The sequence below is a fragment of the Crocodylus siamensis genome, chromosome 3 (genome assembly GCF_052110815.1).
Source record: "Crocodylus siamensis isolate JL-2025a chromosome 3, ASM5211081v1, whole genome shotgun sequence".
In the NCBI taxonomy this organism is placed as follows: domain Eukaryota; kingdom Metazoa; phylum Chordata; order Crocodylia; family Crocodylidae; genus Crocodylus; species Crocodylus siamensis.
The window spans coordinates 203,449,686-203,461,462 of record NC_143397.1 but is presented as its reverse complement, the minus strand read 5'-3'; the positions used below and the strand labels follow the sequence as shown (position 1 = coordinate 203,461,462).

Genomic DNA, 11,777 nt, shown 5'->3' with positions numbered 1-11,777 from the left:
AGCAGTCTGGAGAATGTCCATTGAGAGATGTTCTACGAGGATTTGAACCATACACCTTGACTAGAGCAAGACAGAGAAAAGGAAGTTTCTTTCACAAAAGATTCCAATACTTCTGAATTGGTTTAATTCATATGAAAAGCAGCCCCCTTCTCTCTTGCCCGCTCCAGACTTGAAGTTCTCTAGGATATGGAGGGCTGTCTTTGGAAAACAGACTGCAGAAGCTTTTGACCTGGGGTCCATGGATGCTGAGGAGGTGAACTGATAAGCTATCAGGAAGCTATGGAGGCTTGACGGGGCTCTCTTGAAACTTTGGCAAATTCACGCCATCTTCACCGAATTCTGATTTTGTCAAACAGGCAAATATCAACAACACGTTGGAATGCTTAGCTCTAACCTCAGCCTTTTCCACAAATTAACAATTATTTAGATTGGATGGATCTCGATTGGCTAAATAAATATAAAAAATGTTAGCTTTAGCTTCACTAGGGGAAAGTTCAAAAGTATCCAAGGCAACAAATCTCCTTGTTATTTTTTTTCCCTTTCTAGCATAGATCTACCCTCTTGGAGGAAGCTTTTTTCTGTTGACAGTGGAGGAGCATTTAGTGTACTTTATTACACATTTAAAATGAAAAGAATCCAAGAGAGAAACATAAGCATTAAACGTGCTATATTTTTTGGCTGAGGGGATTCAAATAACATCCTAATAAAAAGCCAAGGTTAAAAGTCAGTTTTTTACAACTGTTTGACACAAGCAAATCGAACTTGTTAGAAGTTCTTGAGGTGGAGGACTTGTCCCTGAAAGGTCTGATGTTTTACTTTGCAGAGGGGATAATTCCTCTTCTCCCCATCCTTCCTTCAATGGGTTGCAGTCTGATTTGAATGCTGGTTCCTTTTTATTTCACCTTCTTCTTCACTCCTTAGTCTAGAGAAGTAATAGCAGCTTAATGCTTATCTAATTATTAGGCATAGCAGGGCAGCTCCATGCCCAAGCCAGCTATTGATGCATGAGGCAGTACCACTGTGCTGATTGTGGCAGTGCAATCAACTGTGGCTATGGTGATAGCTAATTTTGCACAGCCCCCCCGCCCCCAACACACACACAAAGGTGGCACCCATGGCTGCTTTCCTGTTTACTCCCCATTTTCCCCCAGTTACACTGCTGTTATATTTCATTATTTGGGCATAACTCTTCTTTTTCTCCACTATTGAGAAAAATGCCTGTTTCAAAAACTTGCGTAAAGTTGTGCGATCAAGGGTATGCTTATACTATAATCTATAAGGTTCAGTGAAGCCTTTTAGACACACCTGATTTAGTTTCAGATCATCTCTGCTATCTATAAAAATGTAAAGACTGCAATACACAGCTCAGTGCAACCAAAGCCTAGGGCAGATTTTGCCACCCATTCTGAGCCCCTGGCTGCTGCAGCGGAGCTGTCATTGATTCCTGAGCTAGATAATTTAAAGCTGGATCAAGTTTGTTTATATAAGCTCCAGCCACAACATTAGCACAATATAGACATGCCCCAAGAGGATCTTTTTGTTTTTTCTTGAAGTAATTAGCAAAGAACTAACCATTTTACTGATAGCTAAATCGGCATCAATTGGGTATTACTGTGAGTGGACACATTTTGTATTTACTTAGAATTATTTATTCACATGTCTTTGCCCAACACTTCACAGAACCACTAGCTATTCCTTCTTAAAAGACAGATTCTACCAGCCTTACTCGCACTGAATAGTCTCTTTTTTGGTAAATGTACCATTCATCACCTGAATAGCATATGTCTGAGAAGCATTAAGTCATATAATGAAATTGACAGTATTGAGAATTAGACAGTTTGTGTCAGTTCTATGCTGTTTCAGAGACAACAAAGCATAAAATACAGCAGGGCTGTTTTGACCAATGATTCCAACTGAAAGGTTTCAGGAATTAACAGGCAGATAGCATTTGAAAGAACTGTGCTGGATATAGTCCAGGCTGCTGCATGTGTAAATAGACATAGCCTTAATGCTAGGGAGGACATAGGTAATACAGGCTGTAATGTTTAATCTCGTTTGAATAAGGCATTTAAAGAGAGCCAAGGTATAGTTCAATAAAAAAAAATTAAATGGTATTTACTTCTGGATATTGAAAACCAGGAATAGCTTGTGGGTGTGTGGGGGAAGAACTTTTCATTTGTCTGTTATCAGACTACTTGCTTCTGTTGTGGATCTAAAGGATAAACACTTTAAAGAAGTGCTTTTCCAAACCAGAATGTTGTCTGAGAAAAACACTTTTAAAAGTGTTCTTTGGATATCTTGAAAATATATCATCCAAAGGAAATATTTATTCTTAAATTATGTTCCATTTAGAAGTGGAGATACATCTATGGACATGATACATTTGGAGGCTTGTATTTCTATTGAAGCAGGCCTAACTTTGGAGGAGTGTGTGGGGGTGAGGTGTTGGGTTCCAGGAGAAAACATTCCTTTTCTTCTTTGTGCATAAAAGACAGCTTTAGTGTATGAGCCTCTTTCCCAGGTTACAGGACTTAATACATAAGTTTTTATTTGGCATAGTACCCCAGGAGTGGGCTGGAAACTTTGGCAACCATGACTTCCAGTCCAACTGTAGCTACACGGCAGCTACAGCTACAGATCAGCTCAGTCTTGAAAAAAAAGATGCTCAGCCAAGATAGCTGAATTTCTGACTGACCTGGTGTATGGCTAGTGCTTTGGTCAGTGATTCTTATTATTCTGGATATCTTACTCCAGAAAACCAGCTTAACAAGCATTTAATGTCCAGGTACAGAAGTCACACATATTGTGTGGTAAGCATGCAAAAAGCACTCTACAGCTGTTATTGAAAAGATGATCAGGGCACATGGACCACTGTAAAATTGTTGGATCCCACTCTAAAATAATCCTGAATGGATGTGGTATCAGACTTCAGCGCTGTAGATTGGAGAGCTGTAAGGAATATTTGTACCAGATCCCATCATGACTCACACTAAGATGCTGTAGAAGAGAAGGGGAAGGGGTGGGGGTGTGGAGGAAATACCCACTCACTCCCTTCCCCTAAACATCTGGGAGGCAAGCTGCCTCTTGAGCAATGGGACAAGCAGCTGGAGCAGGGCAGCTGAAGGGCCAGTCTGGACACAGAACTTCCAAGGTAGGTCCAGGGGCACAAGGGGGATAAAACCCTTACCTCAGGAGCTCCCCCAGGATGAGGTGTGAACCAGGCATGGCTGGTGAACTCACACCGGTGGGGAGCTGGAGCATCCCAAGGAGGTGCAGGTGTTTGCAGCTGGCCAGCAACAGGGGGGTTGCAGCCTACCCACTACCAGCTAGAGTGCCTGGCCAGCTGCAACAGAACCCCCCCCCCTCCCCCGGGCAGCTGAAAATCCCACCCCAATTCTGGCTGGCTACAAAACCCCCTTGCCAGACTCCCATGGGACACTTCACTGCCCCACCAGTCTGAGTTCACCAACTGTGCCTGGTGTGAGCAGACCCAGAACTGAAGGGACAGGTGGGTAGTGCAGGGGACAGCACAGCTGCAGTCAAGCCCCTTAAAGGGTCCCCTTGGGAAATAGAGTTCCATAGAGGGAAAAACCCGACTTGGGAGCACTGAAGCTGGGCTAGGACATCCTGAGCAGTTTATACCCTCGGGGGAAGATATACCTCATCCCAGTTCATCCCAGGTTCTTCTCCTTAACACAGGACAAATGAGATGCAGCTAGAGACCAGAAGCTGATGCTGATAGGCTGGGAGTATGTGGAGGAGAACCTAAAAGGATGCAGGAAGTGGTAAAGGAAGGGACCCTAGGCTGGACAGCAGTGGTGGCAAGTGGTACATCTGCCCATATTTCTTTGTTTTTGTGACTGATAGACTGTGGGGAATTCCTGGAAGTTGACCAGGAAAGTACTGTGTTTAGCTCCTGTCTGTGAGGCCTTAACAGCAAGAGATCTTAATCATACCAGAGGACTGTGGTGGGGGTACACAGGTTGGAGGAGCCCCCATAATAGGCCTGTGGGACCTCACTCCAGGCTGTAGCCAGTTATTTTGGACAAGTAGGAAGAAAGCCCTGATGGCAGAGCCGGTTTCCTTCTCTGGGCTAGAATTCTACATACCTGCCATCAAGCTGTGGCTGTGTTGGGTTTGCATCTTGAGAAGGTAACAAGCTCTCTGACAAAGCACACAGTGCTGGTAGAGCTGTAGGAAAAGGGGCCCAACCACAGACGCATTCTGCCAGCAGCCCATGGGGCTTTATGGCACCCCACTTGCTGCCCCTCCCAAGCCTCAGCCAGACCTTGTCTGGTCTGCCCAAGCACCAGGCCAGCCCCACCCCCAGGCTGAAACTGACAAGAGTCAGTGGAGCCTCTGTTTCCAATCCTCCCACACCCCTCCTTGTTCCCTCTGGACAGGTATAAGCCACTGTCTGGTATTACTGCATAGTGTGCAGATTCCATCTACCACATTTGGGCATTTGTAAAGACTGGAGCTTTTGATCAAGTGCTGTGCTGATTTCTGAACACAGAAATAGTGTATATGTTATAGCCATGTTGGTCTAAGAACATAGGCAGCAGCCCTGGACAGAGGAAAAGTTCTGGACAGGGGACTCACCATGGGTTCCTTGGTTTCTCGCTTGTCTGCAGACCCCACATTTGTGTGTGGGAGGCCCAGACATGGAGCCCAAGATGCTGGATCCAGGATGGTTGGCTGGAGACATGTGCATAGATGGTACCAGAGAAATGAGGACCAAATGGGACTCTTGATGTGGGGCCCTGGAATGGGTAAGTTGGCAACTATTTGCACCCATGCTGCCCTGGCACTTGAATGAGTCATCCAGGCCCACGCACACACTGCAAAGGTCCAAGAACAAGGTCTACAGATGGTCACCCACTGCCCACACATTGAGAGAGATCTGGCACAGGAGAAATGGTGCTTGGGAGCCCCTGACCCATGGTCCAAGGATCCAGAAAGGCAGCTGGCAGGGCTTGCTCTGGGGAAGAAGTTGGGGGTCAAGCTGTCTGTGACCTGCTAAGAGCTGGCATTGACTCCACCTACTTTCCAGGGCCCACTACCTCTGGCTGCTAGCAGTCACTAGCATAGGCACAGGGCCACAAATAAGTTCCACATCAGTCCTGGAAGGGTGCAGAACCACTCAGAAAAGCCAGGGAATGGCTTAACTAGGCCAGGCCACTCCAGGCCTGGGTCCCACTTTGGGGGAGTGGCACAGCCTCTTTGATGATAGGGAGCCCCTTGTGCTCAGGTCCAAGTAGCAGAGCAAGCAAAGTTCCATAGTTTTTGTTTAATAAATGCGTTAAAAGTTTGGCAGCTTCAACATTTGATTAAATCAAGGCAAGTCTTTTCCTCAGGCCATTTTCCTCTGCAGCCCCAATGTATGCCCCTGGGGGGGCGGAGAGGAGAGAAGAAGCAGAATGATGCCCAGGCAGCCTGCATTTTGGGCAGCAGTGCCTGTGACTCAAGGCCAGAGGAGCCCAGCGCTAGAGACCCATGGCCTGGTGCCACAGCAGGGGCACTCATGGCCCTACTCTTCCAGGGAGGGCTCCCCATCTATGCAGATAAGGAGGTACTCAGCTAGGGCTTCACAGAGCTGGACAGCCTGCTATTGTGCAGAGCTAGGGACACCAGCATTGGGGCAGGGGGATGGGGGTGCCGGCATGCAGGACACACAAACACACACAGAACCCGAGTGTCTGACATACACACACTTGGGTACAGGGTGCAGTAGATGAGCATACATGGGACAATTGGCTGGTGGCTTGTGGCCATGAGGGTGTATATCATGACAAGCTGCTGCTACATCAGGTCCAGGTGGGTAGCTGTGATGTTCCCACCAGCCAATTGGGATGGCTCAGCTACACTCAGGAGTCAAAACTCACTCCCCACCCCCCACCCCCAACATGGTGGGTTTGGGCCATACAAACAGGCTTAAGGCAGGCAAGCAGGCAGGCAGGCTCCAACCTCTTCACCCCATCCCCTACAAGGGCTAATGTATGCTTTGCTTGCTCCCGACTTAACCTTGGAAGCTTAAAGTAAAGGTTGAAAATTAGAGCAATTCCACCTTGGCCTATCCTACATAAAGGGCCAAACTTACTACCATGAAGTTCAATCAGGTTTTAGTCAACCTCCAAACAAGCAATATTATGTTTAAATATTTTCATAAATGCAGTCTTTGGCAAGGAGACAATAGGGATGAGGTTTCATTGCACTGACCTCAATACTATTCTCTTTGGATCTAAAACTGTGGAAAAACTGGAAGATATGTATTTTCTATGAATTTTATACAATTTCTACATGTATAAAACACAATCAAACCATCCCTTCTATGAATGCTTCCTATATTTATCTTAAAACATTAATCTCAACAAAAGTTAAGATAGCCCTGTATTGTTTATTCTTTCCCAAATTAAGTATATTCTGCAGTACACAAATGTTGAAATTTTGTGGAATGTTCTCTCTTCTGTCACCTGTACATGTGCTTCCTTGACATACTAACATATTTGTTTCACATCAGCAATAGTGAAAACTTGTTTTTCCTAGCTGAGAGGGTGTTACTTATGCCCTTAGTATGGAAAGGACACATTCTTTCATTGATGGAATTGTTTTTCTGGTATAAGACTGTCCTTTGCTTTAAGATCAATAACTTGTCTAATCTTTAAATATAACAAATTATTATAATTCATTAAATTCACTTTAAATCCAACAGATGGCAGTGAAACATTGACAATTCATTTACTTTTTTTGGTTTGTATTGCTTTTTTCCAGCAAAAATAGCAAGGTGTTACCCATTACCTATATATTAGTATCAGGCAAACCTCAAATAACCCAGAATTTGACCCAGTATTCCATAAAAACCCAAATATTTTGATATATATTGGAAATTTATCTATTTCCTGAACTTTTTATGACAGCTTTCCCTTCTTTTCTTTCTCTTCTACAGTAGGCTCATCTACAAGTGCAATTAATGCACCTGAATTTACTGTGCAGTAAATTCAGGCACATTAAACTGCTCCTGGGTGCACATCTACATGTGTGAATGGGTTGGGAGCAAATTGAGCTCAGCAGCAGCCCTAGTCCAGGGCTGCTTCTATCCAGCTCTACCCCCTACAGCAGCCAGGGGGAGTCCAGACCCCTCTGGGTGCTAGCCTTGGGCTGGCAGGGGGCACAGGGGTCAGACCTGGACCCTCGGGGGTTAGAGGGGAGCTCTGTTCATCTCCAAAGGCAGCTTCTACCCATGCGGCGCTCAGGGCTAGCTCTGCATATCTGAGAGCTGCCCTCAGAGGCAAGGACAGAAACCTCTCACCCACCCAGATCTTGGAGCTAATCCCTCCTCCTCAAGGAGATTCTAGTAGCATACTCCTTCCTCAACTGTTATGGAAGCATGTGATAATCTATCTGAAACCTTCTCATCAACCATATTGGTAGGTATACATTTGTCTGACTGCTTTTAATGTACAAAAACTTAATCTGACTAATTTTGTATAGGAGGAGCATTCGGTTCAGAAAGGTAAAGTAAATGTGTGTCCGGTTTATATACAAGGGGCCCAATACTGCTAGTTTAGCTCAATGCTCACCACTGAAGTAGGATGATTTTTTTGGTTTGTTGGCCAAAATGAAAAATAAATTTTGTTTCAGGTCAACTTGCGTTTTGTTTGTTTTTCAGGGAAGCAAAAATATTCATATAAAATGAAACATTTTGTTCCAATTAGGCATAAACTTATTCTTACTTAAAATCAAATTAAATGTAGGCAAATTGGATCTTGAAAAATCATGTCAAATAAAAAAATCAAAATGCTTCATTAAAACATTTTGGAACAAAGATTTTTGACTGTTTTCATTTCTTGTCACTTTCTCACATGAAACTATTTCTAAAGAGAACCCTGGGATTGGAAGTTATTTTAAAGGGTTATGTATTCCAACCTCCTGCAAGAATACAGGATGCACTATTCCTAAACCATTGCACATGAATGCTTACTCAGTCTCTCCTTAAAAACCTTCCAATGAAAGAGATTCTACAACTTTTCTGGGCAGTTTGTTTCACTGTCTTACTGTTCTGACTGTAGGATTTTTTTTTTTACTTTAAATCTACTTCCATAGATTTCATAGACAATAGGGCTGGAAGGGACCTCATAATATCATCAGGTGCAGCCCCTTGTCCAAAGGGAAGGAAGTTAACTAGGGTCAAAGGTTCCCAGCAAGATAAGTGTCCAAATGTTTCTTAAAAGTGTCCAGAGTAGGTCCTTGCACCACCTCTGGCGGGAGTTTGTTCCAGGCCTTGCGGCTCGGACAGTAAAGAAGTTTTTCTTTTTGTCCAGCCTAAAACGGTCTTGCAGGAGTTTGTGACCATTGGACCTTGTCATCCCTTGGTGTGCTCTGGTGAACAAGCATTCCCCCAGATCCTTTATGCACACTGTTTATGTACTTATAGGCTGCCACCATGGCTCCCCTGAGGCTACGCTTCTTCAGGCTGAAGAGTCCCATAGGTTACAGCCTCTCTTCATAAGACCTGTTTTCTTGCCTTCTGATCAGATGTGGCTCTCCTCTAGACTCCTTCAAGCTTCGCCATGTCCTTCCTGAATTGTGGAGCCCAGAATTGGATGCAGTACTCCAGCTGTGGCCTCACCAAGGCCAAGTACAGAGGAAGGATGACATCCTGAGATTAACTTGAGAAGCATCTATGGATGCAAGCCAGAGTTTTGTTTGCTTTACTAGTTGCAATATTGCATTGGTGACTCATGTTTATCTTGTGGTCAGTCATGATCCCTCAGTTTCTTTCAGTCATGGTGCTAGTGCGGGTAGCATTGCCAAGCCTATAAGTGTGATGCAGGGTTGTTTTTTTTATAAGTGTGATGGGAGGGGGAGCACCTTGCATTTCTCCATATTGAATACCATCAGGTTTTCATCAACCCACCTTGCAAGCCTATCGAGGTCAGCCTGGATCACCAGCCTGTCCTCAAGTGTGGATACTCTTCCCCAAAATTTGGTGTCATCAGTGAACTTAGCCAGTCCGCTTCTGAAACCAGTGTCCAGACCATTTATAAAGGCATTAAAGAATACAAGTCTGAGACCAGAGCCTTGGGGGACATTAGTCACTGAGTGCCATGGTGATTCAGTTCCATCAACTACCACTCTCTGGGTCTGACCTCAGAGCCAGTTCCCCAACCATTAGACTGTGGAGTAGTTGAGGCCTCAGTTGCCCAATTTTTCCATGAGGACATCATGGGACACCAGGTCAAAGACTTTTTTAAAGTCCAAATATATGATATCAACCTCTTCCCTTTTGTCCAGTTGATGAGTCACCTGGTCATAGAAGGAAATGAGATTGGTCAGGCAAGCCCTACCTGCATCAAATCTGTACTTACTATCTCTCAGAATGTTGCCTTCTGTTAGCCTGTCAAGAATGGTTTCTTTAATGATTTTTTTCAAGATCTTGCCAGGGATTGAGGTCAAACTGATTGGCCTATAGTTTCCTGGATCTTCTTTCCTCCCCTTCTTGAAGATAGGCACCACAGTGGCCCTCTTCCAACCTTCAAGTACTTTGCCTAAGTGCCACAGGTTCTCAAATATCCTTGCCAGTAGCTGTACTAGCATGTTTGCCAGTTCCTTTAGCACTCTTGGGTGCGGTCTATCCAGACCAGCTGATTTGTGGAGGTCCAGCTTCTCAAGATGCTTCCTCACAAGATCCATGCCAATGGTGGGCATATACTCATCCTTACCCTGGTCATCTCTCATAATGTTAGGCAGGGTGGTCCTTTTGGGCTGGTGAAAAACCAACACAAAGTAATCATTAAGCAGATTGGCTTTTTCCTGGGTGTTGGTGCTCAGCTGCCCCAATTGGTTTAGCAATGGTCCAACATTGCCTTTGTTTATTTTCAACTCCCCACATATCTGAAGAAGGACTTTTTATTGTCCTTGATTTGTGTAGCTGGTTGGAGTTCAGTTGCAGCCCTGGCTTTCCTAGTTTGCTCCCTACAGGTGTGGACCAGTGCAGAACACTCTTCCTTAGTGGTGTTTCTTGTATTCTATCCTTTGTAAGCCTCTCTTTTTAGATGTAGGAGTTCCCTGTTGAGCCAAGGGGGTTGCTGAGCCCTTTTGCCACCTGTCCTACAGGTTGGGATGGACTCCCCTTCTGCTTCTACGATTGCTTCCTTAAGGAGCGACCACTCATCATGAACTCCCCTTCCTGTGAAATCATAGCCTCTCAGGGCCTTAAGAGAAAGCCTCCTGATCTTATGAAAGTCATCTTTCCTAAAGTCAAGGACTACTGCATTGCTGGCTAACTTGCCAGCTTTGTGATGGATAGTGAAAGTGATCAACTCGTGGCAACTGGCACCCAACTTCCCTTCGATTCTTAGGTCTCTGATTAGATCATCCTCTTTGGCCAGTACCAGGTCCAGCAGCACCTTACCTCTTGTTGGCCCATAAACTTCTTGAAATAGGTAGAGCTCATCCACACATGTAAAGAAGTTTTGAGACTGAGCAGATTTGGCTGAGTGCTCTTCCCATGAGATGTCCAGGTAGTTGAAGTCTCCCATGACAACCGTGCACCAAGAGCATGCAGCCTCGTCCAGTTCCCTGACAAACTCTTGTTCAAGCTCTTGTCCCTGAATTGGAGGTCTGTAGTAGACTTCTACAGTTGTATCCCCTTCACCACATTCCCCTTGTATTCTAACCCAAAAGGTCTCCAGTCATCCTCCTTAGGTGCCAATACCAGCTTGTAGGGATGTGTAGCTCTTCTTCACATAGAGAGCTACACTGCTGCCCCTTTCTTCAACATGATATCTCTTGTATAGGATATAGCCATTTATACCCATAGTCTAGTCATAGGAGTAGTCACATCAGGTCTCCATTATCCCTATGATATTGTAGTAATTTCTGTTTAGCAGATGGACCAGTTCCTCCTGTTTATTCCCCAAATTCCTAGCATTAGTGTGCAAGCAAGTAAGTATGCTGCTGGAGGACCATAGGCTCTGTTCCTGCTCTGGGGTAGGAATGGGTTCCCTCAAGCATCCTAACCTGCTGATTTTGTGGTTGATGCTTGGTGAGCATGCTCTGGTGGTTATCCACCCTTCCCCCAGTGAGCTGAGTTTCAAGTCCAGTTGAGCTGGCCAGCCATTCTGGCTGATGACAGCTTCTTCCTGAGTGGAGTGAAGTGGAGGCCACATTTTCCCAACAGATCATTGCTTCTCTCTCTGAAGTGTGGACTGTAAGCGTAGAAACCAAAGCCTTCATGATGGCACCAGTGCCACAGTCTTCTGTTTACTGCCTCACTTCATCTCTCCCTCCTCAATCCATGATCCTGGAAGGATCAAGGAAAAAACCACCTGCACCCACAACCCCCTAAGTCCCACTCCCAGATCCCTGTAGTCATTCATGACCTGGCTGGAATTGCTCTGAGCAGTGTCATTTCTGCCCACATGGACAAGGAGCATGGAGTAGTGGTCAAACGGCAGGATAAGTTTTGGGATCCTCTCAGCCACATCCCAGATAAGGGCTCCCCAGATGTTTAAACATATTGTTTTATGTTCTACCATCTGGAGCAGAAATAGTAGTTCTGTATCTTAATGTCAGCCTTTCAAATATTTGAAAACTTCATGCCCCCACATTGATGTCTCTTTCTTCCAAATATGTGATTGTCCTAAAACTGCGTTCTTTTGGTTAATGAAATATACATCCAATAAAGTTAATCCAGCTCTAGTCAGAGACCACAAATATTTGTAACCTGGAACAAATGTTTAGAGAGTGTCCAAGCTAGCCTTTACAAAGGTAGT

At 44.9% G+C, this 11,777-nt stretch overlaps 1 pseudogene; it reads right to left on the bottom strand.

Annotated features, from left to right (window-relative positions):
• Positions 1 to 277: 277 nt before the first annotated feature.
• Positions 278 to 10,820, bottom strand: LOC149869359 (uncharacterized; annotated as a pseudogene).
• Positions 10,821 to 11,777: the final 957 nt, after the last annotated feature.